The 14,212-nt window shown below is 31.1% G+C and overlaps 1 protein-coding gene across 1 annotated transcript in view; it reads left to right on the top strand.

Annotated features, from left to right (window-relative positions):
• Positions 1 to 5,706: 5,706 nt before the first annotated feature.
• The window catches only part of LOC148312249 (prion-like-(Q/N-rich) domain-bearing protein 25), a 41,296-nt gene continuing 32,790 nt past the window's right edge, over positions 5,707 to 14,212 (top strand). The window contains exon 1 of the mRNA XM_088277579.1: positions 5,707 to 5,973. The gene's annotated coding sequence lies outside the window, so the exon portion shown is untranslated. The remainder of the gene's footprint in view (positions 5,974 to 14,212) is intronic.

Here is a 14,212-nt window from a genome sequence, read left to right as displayed (position 1 = left end):
AGAAGAAGAAAAAGAAGAAGAAAATTCTTACATTTATATTATCACAATCAAAGCAAAATAAATAGTTACCTATTGGCTACATCTTTCATATACTTATATGCAATGCCTCAATATCAGTAGTGTATTATATTACGCTATGAAATATGAAGTCGTATTTTGATCAATGACTCGTTCACCTTTAAAGATCAGACTGCTCAAATATTTTTTCCGACAATGTGGCTGAATGTCAAAAGGGCGTTATTATGTATTAGACTCACAATTTAATCATATGAACTTGTTGACGTCTTGCGTCCAGTGATTCTAAATCTGTTTTCACCGAGTACCACTTGAAGGAAGACCTCAAACTCGCGTGCGCCTTGTCGCTGGAATGATAAATAAAAAATACTAGCTAACAAAGCATAATGCCGATTCGCCGCAGGGGTAGGCAGAGAGAACAGAACAAATTCGTCTTAACTTGAAAATAAATAAAATATATACTCATATATATATATATATATATATTTTTTTAGATATTTATACATTTTTTTTGACATCGTATCAAAGATGAAGAAAAATATGGAAGTCAGAGGATTTACGGGGCTTTCGACAAAAAATAAAATAAAAACTCCTAATTGGATATAATCCAGATTTGTGAACAAGTATTTGGACACACTCAAAATGTTGAATACTGATAATGCTTATTCCAGCATCATCAAATATACACATTATTAAAAAAAATAGAACGGTGTATTGAGATGGTTTGGGCATGTAAATCGAACGACTGAAGAAAGGATAGTTAAACAAATTTACGAGGCAAATGTGGTTGCTAATAGAAGCAGAGGAAGACGTAGGAAAACTTGGCATGATCAAGTATTTCAAATACTTGAAAGTGGTCAGGTCAGAAGTCGGAATAATTGGCGTGTATGTATGAGGAGCTGTATGAACGTGGAAGAGGCAAAGATTGTGTACAAAATATTGGTGTGGCGTTCTTTTCTCTCTGCCTACCCTCTCAGGGAAGTAGCTTGATGGTTAGTTAGTTAGACCAGTGACCGGGTTTCGTCGTTACGAAACCCAATCACTTGTCAAATAAAATAAAAGTGAAAAAAGGTAAATAGTTGTTTTTGTTATATAACTTTAATTAAAATACATTTCTAGGATGGTCCCTTTTTACAATGGGTACAGTTTTCCATAATGCTCTTATGAAGGTGTTCTCGCGATGATTCATAAGCGTGGGAATCTCTTTGCGCGTGGTTTCGTCCAGAGGTGTTCAACCTTTGTATTATTGATCAATTGATTTTTTTTAAAAAATGTTTTATTTTATTTTAGATCTTGTCCGCCTCCGTAGTGTAATGGTCAGCACGCTCGGCTACCGTTCTGGAGGTCCCGGGTTCGATTCCCAAGGGGGGTAAAATAAATATAAATGATTTTTTCACTGTAATATTTATTCAATATTATTACCCTGGACTGGTACCTGAAGCGGAGGGCTGATCACCTTTCCTTCATGTGTAAACGATCAAGATAACACTGCGTTTATATGACGCAGTGCCCTATGCATCATTGGGGTGCGGATAAGGGTTTTATTATTATTATTATTATTTCTTAAAATCTACTGTGACACGTGTTTCGATGCATTCCGCATCATTTTGAAACACCGTATGTGAAGCTTATTCTAAATTTTAGAGTTGGGTCCTTGGAACGTTGAAAATTTTTTTGTAACTTCTTATTTAAAATATATAAAAAAAAAATACTAATCACTTTGAGAGATGATATTTATTTATTGATTTGGCGTTTAATTTGTAGAACTCCATTTTAATTTATGTATTAATTTTAAATCAAACACAGATTTTTTGAGTCTACTAAGTTGTATTTTATTAACAAAAACACATAAAAAATTATATTGTGACAATTGTTTCGCCTTGTTAGGGCATAATCAAACGAATATGAAGATCAAATGGACTACGGTCCTTATGATAATGCCCTAACAAGGCGAAACAATTGTCACAATATAATTTTTTATGTGTTTTTGTTAATAAAATACAACTTAGTAGACTCAAAAAATCTGTGTTTGATTTAAAATTAATACATAAATTGAGAGATGATGTTTGCTTTGACAATGACTACACTGCGCTCCAGTGCTGCCTTGTTAGTTAGTTTTAAAAAAATCATTTAGAATTGAGATTTTTAGCATGTTGTGATGCCATAAGAAAAATAGATGCTAGGGATGTTTTGATTCAATTTGTATATCGTTATTTACCCTACTTTGTTTTTTGTACTGAGAAAATTACTGCGAAATTCAGAAATTTCGTAATTTAGAAATATTGCCAAGCAATGGATGAAAGAACTCGCGAGAGCCAAGTTTGAAGATAAAAAGTTTGAAAACTCCTGCCTTCAGATGGAGTTGGAGTCTGTGGGAAGATTTACGCTGTTAAGAGGTAGTAACCAAGGTTTATTGTTTCCTTAAATTGAAGGAAATGGAGAAAGTTACAATTAAAACGCAAAAATGGCATTTGAGTCGATCGATGGTATAATTGGTAGAATAAAACCAACCAACAATAATAACCATGTAACTTTTTCCATATGAATTTTATATGACCAGCAACAGGGTTTCGTGTTAACTGATATCATCAGACTGGTATGTCATCACCAGACTGATGATGTCGGTTACGACGAAAACCAGTTGCTGGTCAAATAAAATTCATGTGGAAAAAGTTACATAGTCGTTATTTAATTCTATAAAATGCAGTTCCACCAAGAAATGTCAGTACAAACGTTAAATGTTATAATTGCAACCAATATTTTTTTAAAAATAAAGATGGAGCAATGTTACGTTAATATCTTAATATAAATGAATATGAATATGGCAATCTGGGTATTAACAGGGCTTACGACATGTCATTAGCCCTGTAAATACCAATAATAATTTTTCGGACAACTACGCCTTAGATCAGTTTTTTGAGGGCCACTTCTTCAAATTTTCATATTTTAGGATTATAATTTATGTTTCACAATAAAACACAAATATAATTTTATTAAAAATAAACATTTTTCACTTAAATGAATAAAAGCAATTGTTTACATCGGAATTCCTAAAAAATGAAATAATAATTCAATCAGCTCATTTTGCTTTAAAAAAGCAATATCTTTTTTCTAAAGTAAAACAAAATAAATGTAATACCATTTTTAAAATGACATAAATTAAACACTTTTTTAAATAACTTGCCAGGTTAGCGTGAAATATAATATTATTTTCAGGGCGAAGAGTCAAAGTTACCTAAATATTTATTTTAAAATCATTGACCAGGAATTAATATATTTTTTTCCACCAAGGCAAGCCAGTATTGGTAATATTTTGGACTGTGATAAATAGAATACTTATTCAGTATTATGAAACGAAAATTAGAATCCTAAAATATGAAAATTTGAAGAAGTGGTACTCAAAAAACTGATCTAAGGTGAAATTCATAAAGTGGAAATATTTCGAAAACTAAGGCGATTTTTTGGAGTCGTAAGCTGGCCTAACACCCCTTAAAGGGAATGAATACCTTAGATTATGGGACTCCTGTATACATACATATCGTAGTCGTACAGGAGAAAGTGACCAACTAACGAAAAGTTGCAAGTTTAAAATCTAGTTGTAAGTTTAAAATCCTTTGGGAATTTTTTCAGGGCAATATTAAGCTAGTAAGAAATTAAAAGATCACGTTTTTGTACAAAAATGCACTTGGTCACTTTCTCCTGTATGACAACGATATATAAAATACATTTTTATATATGCGTATAGTGCTAAATTATATTTTGTGTCTAAATTACAACATAAACTCAATTTTCAATTCCAAATGTCTACCATTATTTTCATCCGGGCTCCTCATTTATATTCGTTTGAAAGTTGGTCGGTGCAAAACGCTAATTAAGAATAATAAACGTTGTGTATTTGAAAATTTCTTTCCGAGTATTTAAAATTGCTCGGGTTGTTTTTTTAGTAAAAATATCATTTGGGAGAATCACCCAAAATATGCTATACAAACCAAGTTTTTATTTTGTTTATTGTTTCGGCATTAACTTTGTGGTAAGACATGTTACAATGATTAAAGAAAACACTTCGTTTTTTACCACTTGAGTTTTATTATGGACTACATGTTTCAGAAGTTAAACTTCCATCATTCAGGTCTGTATAATAACATTATACAGACCTGAATTATTAGTTATTATACAGACCTGAATGATGGAAGTTTAACTTCTGAAACATGTAGTCTATAATAAAACTCAAGTGGTAAAAAACGAAGTGTTTTCTTTAATCATTGTAAGATTTTTTTTCATTTTATGAAATGATTTACTAAATCCCATTTCGTCCGCCTCCGTAGTGTTATGGTCAGCACACTCGGCTACCGCTCTGGAGGTCCCGGGTTCGATTCCCAGGAGGGTTTCAAATAAATATAAGTATTTTTTCACTCTAATATTTATTAGATATAATCCTGGACTGATACCTGAAGCGGAGGGCTGATCACCTTTTATTCGTTTGTTAGCGATCAAGGTAACACTGCGTTTATATGATGCAGTGCCCTATGCACCATCGGGTTCAGATAAGAGTTGAATAATAAGAAGATTTCGTTCACAAGCCCTGGGCATAAGTTTATTTTATTTATTTTATTTTATTTTATTTTATTGGAAGGAAGAACAACAGTTACAATATATGATACATACAGAATACAAAAAATAAAATCATGAGTACATAAGTTAACGCTTTAACTTCGTTGTGTAGGTAACCCTAACATTCTAGGCGCCGTAGTGTAGTTGGGTAGACGCTCGACTGCGAAACTGGCATCGCCGATTCAATTCCCGCCAAGTGCAAAATAAATTCAGGAAATATTTATTTTCAATTGGTCTGGGTGTTTGTGATGTATTTTTCACATTTACCTTCCCTATTCTTACTATCCTACTTGCAGACAAGCCTTTAAAAGTAGAAGCTTTGTGGGTTGATCCGTTTAAAAAAAAACTATATTTTTATTTATATCTAAACATATATTTAAGCCTAAGCGTTTCCACGGCTTATAACCTGTCATAAGCTGGTTTAAGTGATGACTTTGTAGAGTGTGTAACATTCACCATTCTACCCATGATTGACAGCCGCATTACTCAAATTTCGGCGAAAAGTATGAAGCGAATGTGGTTGATAATAGAAGCAGAGGAAGACCGAGGAAAACATGGCATGATTAAGTATTTCAAATACTTAAAGGTGGTCAGGAGTTGAAATGATCACCACGAAATTCATAGAGATCCGTGAATGTGGAAGAAGTGAATAGAACAGGAAGATGAAAGATAGTTTGTTTTATATTGTTTCATTAAAAATAATAGCGGGTATAATCAAAGTACTGCAGACATCGCAATTCAAATGAGATTTTAATGAATTTTCCGTTTAAATCAACAAAATTCAATAAAAAAACTCTTAATACATTTTATGTATGCAAAAAAATACACCTTGAAAAATTCGTAGGAACATTATAGAACATTCTTACCTACATTTTTTCTATAATCAGTGCACTGCCGCGCACATATCAACAAATCAAAAGTGCAAACTGGCAAAATTAATGCTTAACACAAAAAGATACAAGTGATAAAGAGATATTATCTTAAAATCTTAGTTTTACTTGTAACTTTTTTACTAATATGTAGGTACTTGCCTGAATTACTCCGCGCTCCGCGTTGAAGATCCAGCCGCCAGTTTTTTTCAGTTTTCTCACGGCACCGGTAGATGTCGGTCGCGTTGTTGGCGCGCTACGAAACGTGTGACAGAACTCGACAGCTCGTATGATATTGATATTAAAATAATATTGTTTTAAAAGAAAGTTTGTGTGATTTACCTATTGAATTGTGTGAGACATTGTATTCCATATTATAATTTAGTTTCGACGACAAGTTTCAAGTGTTTTTTCGGTGTAAAATGATTTCTGGAGTCATCGTTTTGGAAGTGAATTCGGACTGCGTTTTTCGTTGACAGTTAGTACCTATTTTGTTTACATAAACTTTTATTATCATTATAATGCAGTTTTATTTGTATTTATCATCTCTATTGCACGTTAGTTTAAATATGTTTTATATATTTTATGTATGTACATCAATTTTTGCTACCATTTGAATTCATAGTGATGTCACCATCAATACGAAATATTTTGACCAAAAGATATATCGCTCACTCATTTTAACAACGTCATTTATAAAAAATTGTCAATTTTCAGAAAATGTACTATATCCCAGCAAAAGCGGCATACCCGCTATAGGGCAGAAAGTTTTGTTTTTGCATTTTGAAGAAAAGGTATTGTTTATTATTATTTTTAAAAAATATACTAAATATTTTTCAAATGGAAAAAAAACCTTCAGATTTTACCTAAAAAGATCTGTTACACCGTAAAAAGTTCAATAAGTAACTTGATATTTATTTTAATACATTTTTTTAATACAAGTTTTGTTTGATGTGTTTCTGTATTTGGATCTTGTAGTTCTATGTACGTTACTATAATTGTTTTAACTGTGATTTATGTGCTTTGCTGGGAGGTGCATTCTTGTGTTATGTGTAAGTAATTATTATATGCACGAGTAAGGATTGTTTTAGCATATAGTAAATACAAAAATAAACATAAATGAGTTGAATTTTTTAATTTTTTTTGACATCTCAACACAGATGAGGACGAAAATAAAAGTCTGGGCATTTGCGGGGCTTACGACCGCCATAGGCTGATTTAAGTGATCACTTTACACACGTGTAACATTCACTAATTCTACATTCATGATTGACAACCACACTACTCAAATTCTTGGAGCTTCTAGATATATTGATCAAACTCGTAACAAAGTGTTTGACTTCACTGGAATTTAACTAGAGACATGTGTGGTGGGATGAGAGAATTTCTTTATTAAGCATAAACTCTTTCATTTGTATGTGAGGTCCGAATCCCACTAAAATGAGAAACGCTAGAAAATATTATTTTCATATTATTATTTTCTCGTCAAGGATAATATGGAAGTTTGGGCATTTACGGGGCTGACTACCGTCATAGGCTGGTTTAAGTAATCACTTTACACACGTGTAACATTCACCAATTCTACCCATTATTGACAACCACACTACTCAAATTCTTGGAAGTTCTATATATACGAATCAATTTAGGACCCTGTTTTTGAATCACTAGAACTTCACTAGAGACATCTATTGGTGAGATGAAAATAAACTGTGTTTTGAATATTGAAAGCATTAACTTTGTGGATCATCTTGATATATTATTTCGAGAAATAAAAATACTTTGTGTTCTGATCCACTCACATTTTTATTTAACCAACTAGTTTCGGCAACAACCTGTTGCCCTCTTCAGGGTTACATTTATTACTAGTAATAAATGTAACCTGAAGAGGGCAACAGGCTGTTGCCGAAACTAGTTGGTTAAATAAAAATGTGAGTGGATCAGAACACAAAGTATTTTTATTTCTCGAAATAATATATGAAAATAAGCTTTTTATTGAGCAGAAACTCTTATATTAGTATGTGAGGTCCGAATCCTGGATTATAATCATAATATACACACACACAATAATATCCTTTTCATTTTTTATTTTAGCTTATTTGACCATTTGTTTCAACATTTTGAGTGTGTCCAAATACTTGTTCACCAATATGGATTATCCCCAATAAGGAGTTATTTTACAATGATTAAAGAAAACACTTCGTTTTTTACCACTTGAGTTTTATTATAGACTACATGTTTCAGAAGTTAAACTTCCATCAATCAGGTCTGTTTAATAACTATAGTTATTATAGTTACTATACAGATCTGAATGATGGAAGTTTAACTTCTGAAACATGTAGTCTATAATAAAACTCAAGTGGTAAAAAACGAAGTGTTTTCTTTAATCATTGTAACATGTCTTACCACAAAGTTAATGCCGAAACAATAAATAAAATAGGAGTTATTTTTATGTGGAATTTCGTTCGTTGCATCATATTTATTCTTATGAAGTGTAACATTGAAATTATGATTAGGTACAGCTGTGTTATTTTAGTACACAGAAAATTCAGAGATATGTAAATATTTAAAAATTTTGCACTTGAGAGAGGTATGATCATTTAAAAAAATAAAAATCTTACCTATGGAACAGGTCGTCCGTCTCCATAGTGTAATGGTCAGCACGCTCGGAGGTTCCGTTACCGTTCTGGAGGTCCCGGGTTCGATTCCCAGGGGTGGGTAAAATAAGTATTTTTCACCCTAATATTTATTCAATATTACCCTGGACCGGTACCTGAAGCGGAGGGCTGATCACCTTTCCTTCGTGTGTTAACGATCAAAGATAACACTGCGTTTATATCATGCAGTGCCCTATGCACCTTTGGGGTGCGGATAAGGGTTTGAAGATGGAACAGGTAGTTTTTTTTATTTTATTTTTTTATTGAAACATTTAATTGTTAACTATATATGTAAGTATATTTAAATACTTCATATATATACATTCATTTAAAAATACATAGACATAATAAACTTTTTTTTTGCAGAGGTCGCCATCTTATAAAACTCTTTTTCATGATTTCGCTTTTTTTTTAAATCTCATATGCATAATTACAAATTACACAATACAATAGTGTGCCCTAACTTAGTTTTCTCGTGCCAAGGGCACATTTAAAAAAAAAATTAAATTACAATGAAAAAAAATGGTTAATGAAATCACGTACATATTTAGAATATTTATTGGAATTTGATTTTTTTTATGAATCTTTATCAAAAAAAAAAATTTATACATTTTTTTTAACTCCTTGCCTTTTAATAACTCTTTTTTATCAAAACCATGTATTTATTTCGAAGAAAAACTTATTTTTTCAATACATAAAAGGTGTTAAAAAAAAACAATTAAAACACTGTCCTTATCAGTGGCGTGCCTAGGGTTTACCAGTAAGGCAAGCCCATTATTTTTCACATTCGTGAATACATGATGTACCAATAATTTCTTCACCTCATATCATTCCCAGTGTAGTAAGCACCCAGAAAGTATTATAAATATAAACAATGAATTGTAATCAATATAAAAATATGCATACATGTAACTTTTGTAAGGTATAGCCATCACCTTTCAATAAAGAAAATGTTCACTGTAACAAAATATCTTCCTCAGAAATCAATCATCACCATATAATGGCATGCATAGTGTTTAATAATCATATAAGCGCGCGATAATTTTAAAAAAGTCATACATTAATTATGTATTTTTAATCATTTGGTCAAGATTTAGTCATTTTTATTTGAAGTTGTTAGGCAAGCCGGGCTTTTGGGCTTCTAGGGAAGTACCGCCACTGGTCCTTATCATCCCTTGTTCACTTTGTGTAATACCACGGAAAATCGGCAAAACATTCCATCATCAGGTCATGAAAATAAAATTATTACGATTTGCCATTTGTATATATTTTTTGCGGTAAGCGCCCGGCTGCGCAAGAAGCTGCGCGTGTGGTACTGCACGCAATTTTTGTTCAAAATATGTACAAGAATTTGTCCGTTTTTTAGAATATTTTTATTGTTGAAAATATTTTTATCTTCTTGCCTTTCAATAACTCTTTTCTTTTCAAAACCATATTTCATTCGATGAAAATTATTTTTTTCACACAAAAACGGTGTTTTAGGCAAAAAAATGCGAGTACGTTACGTATATTACCAGGATTTAAAGAAAATTAAATTGCGGGATATCGAATCTCTTGCCTTAGTTCATATTTTACATGGTAAATAATACCACCAATAGACGTGAAGAAGTAGTGGTATTTACTTTTCATTTAAATATTATTTATAAGTAAAATTTAAATTATGATAATAATGTAATTTCTTGAATGTTTTTCGTAAAGTTTATACATAACTTTATAAAATTAAACAACTTTGTTGTAACCACTTTTTTTATTGGTACACTTTATCCAACCGGTTTCGACAAGAACCTTGTCATCATCAGGGTTTATGTACTAAATTCTAAATCATTTAAATACTCATAGTTAATTACCCTTTCCTTACCAAAAACTTCCACGCACTCGTACACCATATGAAAATATGATTTAAAAAATATGATTTAAAAATATGATTACATTACAACATTTTGAGTGTGTCCAAATACTTGTTCACAAAATCTGGATTATCTCCAAATACAGGAGTTATTTTCATATTATTATTATTATTATTTTTTTATATTCTTTATATTATATTATATTTTTTTTATATTCTTTATATTTTTTATATTCTTCTTCATCTTTGATGAGATATCAAAAAAAAAAAATATGAAAATAACTCCTGTATTTGGAGATAATCCAGATTTTGTGAACAAGTATTTGGACACATTCAAAATGTTGTAAATAAATTATCTGGTCAAATTATAAGCTTAATAATAAAAATGAAAATGGTATTTTCTGGCGTTTCTCATGTGTGTGATTATAATCCAGGATTCGGATCTCACATACTAATATAAGAGTTTCTGCTTAATAAAAAGCTTCTTTACATCTCACCAATAGATGTCTCTAGTGAAGTTCTAGTGATTCATGAACAAGGTTTCTAAATTGGTTCATATATATAGAACTTCCAAGAATTTGAGTAGTGTGGTTGTCAATAATGGGTAGAATTGGTGAATGTTACACGTGTGTAAAGTGATCACTTAAACCAGCCTATGACGGTCGTAAGCCCCGTAAATGCCCAGACTTCCATATTCTTCTTCATCTTTGATGAGATATCAAAAAAAAAAAAAATTATTACATTATATAAAAAAAAAATGTAATTACATTTTTCGGCCCGTCGCCTTGGGCTAAAGCTTATCTGTGTTGGCCACCCATTACTTTAAGTTTTGCCTATTAAAATAAGCACATTAGATATGAATTTTTTGTTCGCGTAATTTGGGTACTAAAAATCCAAAAATAAACCCAGAGTCAAGGAACACTTTTATTATATCGCGGCATTAACTTTACGACGCTTTCTGTGAAATTTGTGTGAATTATTTAAAAAGTTGACATTGTGTAATTATCCGTGAGACAAAGTTAACAAACTCAACCTCAGGCCAAATTATAGATTCGGCTTGGAGTTATTATACTCGTAAGATACATAAATACAATATCTTTCAAGCTCCAGTTATATTTGAACGTTCAACCGAGTTAAAAAATCAAGGGTCACTAATGCTTTAAATGCTCGTTTTGAAGAGGGAGACCTTAACCACATATTCTTTGTTTGCCCAATAAATGACCAAATGCCATTTTTTTTTAAATCTCTTGCCCCGCTTATTCCCCTCCCTACAGATATCCATCTCGTCCTGGCGAGCAGGAACCCAATTTTGTACAGACTGTTAGTTGTTTTTCTGAAATTAAATGGAATAAATTTATAGTTTATCTTTATAATTTATTCATTCAAACCCTTATCCGTACCCCAATGGTGCATAGGGCACTGCATCATACAAACGCAGTGTTATCTTGATCGTTAACACGTGAAGGAAAGGTGATCAGCCCTCCGCTTCCGGTACCAGTCCAAGGTAATATTGATTAAATATAAGAGTGAAAAAATCACTTATATTAATTTGACCCCCCCTGGGAATCGAACCCGGGACCTCCAGTGCGGTAACCGAGCGTGCTGACCACTACACTACGGAGGCGGACGTAATTTATAATTTATAGTCTATCATATTTTATAATGCAGAATTCAATTAACTTGACATTGGCAAAAGCATTGTATTACATGTGCAACGCCATTCTATATTTAAAAAAAATGCTTTCAATGAACATACCATTACAAATTATTTTTCGATATCTCATCAAAGATGAAGAATAATATGGAAGTCTGGGCATTTATCTGGGCGGTTATACCGCCGATTATTTCGACTCCTGATCTGACCGCTTTCGAGTATTTGAAATACCTGATCATTGCAAGTTTTAGAAGAAGATGATAAACATTTTACTGCTGAAGTACTTAGTAATCAATCATGATTTTCACGGTCTTTATCTGCTTCTATTTCTAACTACATTCGCCTTATAAAGTCGTTTTACGTGTACTGTTATTTCTTCACTCATTCGTTCCACATGCCCAAACCACTTCAACACACCTTTCTCAATTTTATCGATAATGCTTATCTCAGCCTTGCATCCCTTCCTTATTTCACCATTTAAACATCTATCATACATCCTTTTGTTTAAGAATACTGTCGGTAGAAGAAAAAAATCAAAATGGCTTGATGCTGAACTGTTAAAAAATGCGATGATTATTTTTCAACATTGAATCAGTAAGTTGGTTGCCCTAAAGATGACTTTATCCCATATCATATTACTAACTTCATTGAATTTATGTTTTTTTTTCTTCTTCTTTTTATTATCATGATAGAATTGCAGCTTCAAAGGCAACTTGATAAGTTCCTAAATGCAAAATTGGCACAAATTTCAATATCCATTATATACAGAACAGATAAACCTGTTTGAATTTGTAGCTTACATAATATTTTGTTAATTTTTATAGCCTTGCATCCTTTCCTTATTTCACCATTGGAACATCTATCATGCATCGTTTTGCCGCATTGAGAGATCGCATTTCGACTGCATTCAGTCTACTTTCATCATTCTCATTGCCAACTTTATACTTCACTTACATACGTTACAGTTGAAACCATGACGGCTGTCCAAACAACACAGTAAGGGACATTTTTTTTAGTACGTTTTTTTTAAATTATTGGACTAAGTAGAATCTACTTAGTCCAAAAATGCAAAAAAAACATACTATAAAAAAATGTCCCTTACTGTGTTTTGAGTTTGGACAGCCGAGGAATCCGTTCTGTACTGCCAGCTTCGCTAAACCTGGCCAAATCTAACAAGGGGATTGAAATCCCCCATATATACTTATGTATAAATATTATTTCGATAACTTTTTAGTATTAACAAAGCTACTTCATTTTTTTTGTAATCTTACATTTTTTTTGTTTTTATAATTTCAAATCATTAAATATTTCTTAATATGTGCTGTTATTGATAAAATCAATTAATCAATTTGATTGATCATCACGTTAATTTTTTGTCTAGTAGCGACGTATTATTTCGTTCACTCTAATAAATGTGGTACAAGGTACTACCATAACGAGAGAGTGAGACAACTAAACTTCTTGACTTACGTTTTCGTACTTGACCTACGTTTTCTAGTGCCCGTTACCCGCACTCAGTCGGCGGATGACGGCGCGTTGGCACGGCCGTAGTGTCCCGATGACTCTGCGTACTACGATTTCCATACAAATATGAACTGGGGTATTTTGTAACCCGCCTTCGTGTAATTTTGGATGATCAGAGGGGAAAAGGTTACAAAAGCAACGCTCTCAAATTTGCGAAGCATTCTCGAATTGAGTTTTCGATCAATTTTCGTTATGTTAACTAGCAATAACTAACAATATTTGATCGGAACAAATTGCCGATGTACATTAATATTGCCGATAATAATGCGTCGTAATGTGCTGGAGCAAAGTGGGGTGATTTATGGCTACGGCGGGCAACATTGTATCCTGAGTAAGTGCCAAACTTCCATCAGGGTGGAAAATTTTGACCATAAATAATGCTTAACGAACTCGACACACGAATCCCCTAACGATGGGGAACACGTCACACCCAGCGAGTGATGTCACATCCATAAAAAATAATACAAATGTACTGTATACTATATATATATATATATATATATATATATATATATATATATATATATATATATATATATATATATATATATATATATATATATATATATATATATATATATATATATATATATATATATATATATATATATATATATATATATATATATATATATATATATATATATATATATATATATATATATATATATATATATATATATATATATATATATATATATATATATATATATATATATATATATATATATATATATATATATATATATATATATATATATATATATATATATATATATATATATATATATATATATATATATATATATATATATATATATATATATATATATATATATATATATATATATATATATATATATATATATACATATATATATGTATATATATATATATATATATATATATATATATATATATATATATATATATATATATATATATATATATATGTGCAGATATAAATAAATAATAAATAATGAACTAGTGTAGCTCTTATGCACTTCATTTGTTAAACCATAGCACTTCATTTGTTAAA

This window comes from Brachycentrus maculatus, unplaced genomic scaffold (assembly GCF_059751285.1).
Source record: "Brachycentrus maculatus isolate JH-2025_06_01 unplaced genomic scaffold, ASM5975128v1 h1tg000046l, whole genome shotgun sequence".
NCBI classification, from domain to species: domain Eukaryota; kingdom Metazoa; phylum Arthropoda; class Insecta; order Trichoptera; family Brachycentridae; genus Brachycentrus; species Brachycentrus maculatus.
This window is presented reverse-complemented; position numbering and strand designations above follow the sequence as displayed.